The sequence below is a fragment of the Camelus ferus genome, chromosome 12, assembly GCF_009834535.1.
Source record: "Camelus ferus isolate YT-003-E chromosome 12, BCGSAC_Cfer_1.0, whole genome shotgun sequence".
Classification (NCBI taxonomy): Eukaryota; Metazoa; Chordata; class Mammalia; order Artiodactyla; family Camelidae; genus Camelus; species Camelus ferus.
In genome coordinates, this window is record NC_045707.1 from 52,508,650 (window position 1) to 52,512,706 (window position 4,057).

General features: G+C 42.6%; 1 long non-coding RNA gene across 1 annotated transcript; it reads left to right on the forward strand.

The window, feature by feature from the left end:
- The first annotated feature begins 488 nt into the window (after positions 1-488).
- Positions 489-2,589, forward strand: LOC116667812. The gene is made up of 3 exons (XR_004324890.1): positions 489-627; positions 1,923-1,995; positions 2,258-2,589. It is a non-coding gene; the product is annotated as an uncharacterized LOC116667812 (long non-coding RNA).
- Positions 2,590-4,057: the final 1,468 nt, after the last annotated feature.

Consider the following 4,057-nt stretch of genomic DNA (forward strand, 5'->3'; position numbering starts at 1 on the left):
ACTACCGGTAAGAGGACTGGAAGAGAACTATAGTTGTAGAGTGCAAAACTATGCCACACCTGATAGGCGACACTGCAGAAATTCTAGATGGCCTTAGGTTTGGTGAAGACTTTTTAAGACACAAAACCAAAAGCATGATCCATGAAAGAGAAAAAAATTATTAAGTTGGATTTCATTAAGTTTTTTTTAATTAGCTTTGCAAAAGACACTCTAAAGAGAGTGTCAAGACCCCCTGGGGGGAGATCGGAGCAAAGCACGGATCTGAGAAAGAACCGGTGTCCCAGGAACCCAACAGACTTTTCAAATGTAACAAGAAGAAAACAAAGATTCCAAATGAAAAATGAGCCAAAGTTTTGGATTCATCATTGGTGGTGGTGAGTCTCTAAAAAGGTTTTCTTCTTTATTAAAAAGTGGTGCAACTCCTTTGAGAGACCATTCTCTCTCTCCCAGGTCTTGGATTTTGCTGGATGAAGATGGGGAACTCAGACCCACTTCAGCCTTCCTGCAGCCCTGGGCGCACAAGCATGAGGGTAAAAGGAAACCAAATGGCAAAACAGACAGTGGAAAGAACATGGGTCTTCAGGGAAGTTGCTGTGACTCTCAGTTTTCCAAGCATCAAACCATTTGGTACCTGATTTCTCATTATGTGGCACAATAATTCCATTTATTGTTGAAATCAAACAGTTCAAAACATCCTAATTTGAACCATTTTAAAAATTGCTTGTGTTGTTTTGGTTTTAACAATTTAATAACTTTTTTAACAGTTAAGTTAGAAACCCAGCAGCATCATGCACTAGCGGGTTCAGAGCTGTTAAAGGTCAGGGTGGCTGCTGGCCTGGGTGTCGCTTCCAATCCCTTCTCTACTTGGAGGGGTGACCTTGGGCACCCCTCCCTTGTTATCCTACTTTCTTTACAAATGAGGAGGTCAGATAATAGTCTTAGAGTTCCATAATTCTTTTTTTTTTAATTGAAGTATACTCAGTTACAATGTGTCAATTTCCAGCATACAGCATAATGTTTCAGTCATACATATACATACATACATTCCTTTTCATATTCTTTTTCATTATAGGTTCCTGCAGAATATTGAGTATAGTTCCCTGTGCAATACAGAAGAAATTTGTTTTATCTTTTTTTATACATAGTAGTTAATATTTGCAAATCTCGAACTCCCAGTTTATCCCTTCCCACCCACTTTCCCCCAGTAACCATAACTATGTCTGAGAGTCTGTTTCTGTTTTGTAGATGAGTTCATTAGTGTCTTCTTTTTTTCTTTTTTAAGATTCTACATATGATTGATCTCATATGGCATTTTTCTTTTTCTTTCTGGCTTACTTCAGTTAGAATGACAATCTCCAAGTCCATCCATGTTGCTGTAAATGGCATTATTTCATTCATTTTTATGGCTGAGTAGTATTCCATTGAATAAATATACCACAGCTTCTTTATCCAGTCATCTGTCGATGGACATTTACGTTGTTTCCATGTCTTGGCTATCGTAAATGGTGCTGCTTTGAACACTGGGGTGCATGTGTCTTTTCAAATTAGAGTTCCCTCCAGATATAGACCCAGGAGTGGGATTACTGGAACATAGGGTAAGCCTATTTTTAATTTTTTGAGGAATCTCCATACTGTTTTCCATAATAACTGCACCAAACTACACTCCCACCAGCAGTATAGGAGGGTTCCCTTTTCTTCACACCCTCTCCAGCATTTATTGTTTGTGGACTTTTTAATGATGGCCATTCTGACTGGTGTGAGATGAGACCTCATGGTGGTTTTGATTTGCATTTCTCTGATAATTAGTGATACTGAGCATTTTTTATGTGTCTATTGGCCATTTGTATGTGTTCATTGGAGAGTTCCATGTTTCTAATCAGAGTTCTTCTCTGGCCCTGCCTTTGTTGTCTGACTGGCTACAGGACGCTGGAACTCCACCGTCTCCAGGTCAGTGAGCTTCTGCCTTCAAGCTTTGCACGACTGTGAAAATCCGGGGTTAGTATAAATACTTGACATTTGCATAAAAGATAGACAGTTAGGACATTATAATGAAGTATAGCAGCTTTCTCTAAAAGGCAAACCAGAAAGTCTCATCCTGAGAAAGAAGAAACATGTGTTAATGTATTGCAGGGCAGGCATAGTAAACAGCAGAGCACTACATGCCAACGTTTCAAAATGCATTAGTCGCCAAGATCACGGTGAATAAAACAGGTGCTAGAATCCCTCTCTTCTCTGCATTTTTCTGTGTCCCTCTCAGTGTGTTCACTACTGCTAGCAAGGAATGACGGAGCAGTGGGAGTGTGACTCCTGGGATGTGTGAAGACGGGGAGAGGAGGAAAGAACAGCTGACAGCATTCATGGTCATCAGATGGACATAGTTATGAACAAGAGCCTCGAACACAGCCAAGACCAACAGGGCACGGGCTCTGTCCGAGAGCACTGAGCATTCCACAGACGATGGTCGTTCATCATCATCACGTGTTGAGGGGATGGAGGGACCCCTGGACAGACTTTACATGGGGACTTTCCCCAGTTTCAGAGACCCAGGGAACGTGTTCAACACCGTCATCCTCTGTAAGACCACCCCCCTCACACAGACTGTGGCTTCTCAAGGTGTGTCGATTAGATAAGTTACCTTTGTCGCTTCAATCACCTCATCTACTAAATGGGGCTGATTTAATGAGTTGTCGTGAGGACTAAGGCACAGATGTGGACATAAAGGGCTTAGCACATTTATTGATACACAGCAGTCACTCAGTAAGTCAGAGCTACCATCAGGCGTGGCATGACTAGTATAATAGTAGCAGCATACATTACATCCTGGGCTTGTTTTGAGGCTTAAAGGACATAATGTATGTAAATTGCTTGGCCCCACACCTGGTGGAGTGAATCCTTAAAAATGTCAGCTGTCAGTGGTGGTGGTGGTGGTGATGGTGGTGGTGGTGGTGGTGATATCAGGTGGCGGTGGTGATGATGATGGTGATGGTGGTGCATCCTAGTCCACTTCATGTCTTCTCACTGGAGGAGAAAGCCTCCCAAGTGCCCTCCCCCCACTGTCCCATTTCTCTCTAATTCTGCACTATTCTGTGACATAAGACAGTATGAGTTTTTATGTAAGAAACAGAAAGCAGTTTTCAAACAATTCTAGCTGCGAAGAGGGATCCACTCATCCAAAGGTTGCGTTTGATGTTTCCAAAGACCTGCGTGTTTCGCTGCCTGACAATTCAGTGACAGGTAATTGGCTCGGCTCTTCCTTTTCAGTTTCCATCCGGGCGTTTGGCTCTGCTTGACAAGAAGAGAGCCTGAACGCTGCTCCTTTGTCTGCGCTGAAAGCTGTTTGCGAACATACTTGGAATCAAGCAACAAAGCCGTGTTCTTCCGCTGCGCTTCTTTGCGCTGCGCAATCACTTTCGTATTCTTGAATCACGAAACAAAGCGCGATGAGTCACCCAGGTGGGACTCACAGCGCAGGAATCAGGAGCCCCACGCGGGTCTGATCCTCCGCTTTAATCGTATCTCAAACACACCCGAGTTACTGTTTGTAGTCTTGTTTCCTTGCTTCCTCTCCGCCCATTCCAGCCGTGAGATGAGGTTATGAAGAAAGAGAAAAATGAGGAGAGGAAAAGCTAAAAGGGGAAAAAAAAAACCTAGGAGTGAAATGGTACAGTTGAAATTCAGAATATATAGCCACAAAATGGTAAAAACAAACAAACAAACAAAAAAACATAAAACAAACACGTAGACTGATTGTTTTTCTGCTTGGGCTCAAGGCTGCCTGTCTTCATTTGGAACAGGGAGGCAAAATCACTGTTGAACAGTAAACGAAAATACCAGGCTCGCCGACTTCCTTTAGTCTCGCTGCACTTGTTAAAGCTTATGTTCAACATCTTGCCCATCCAGAATCTAACATACGGACCCGTGGGTGAGAGAGCTGTGAGAACCTTCGCTTGTGCGGTCTGTGATTGCAAAGGCTTCAAAATAACCTGAATGTTAATGCTATTTTTTAAAAAATGACTTTTGAAAACCCCTATAAGAGGAAAGGAAAAACACTGTAGCC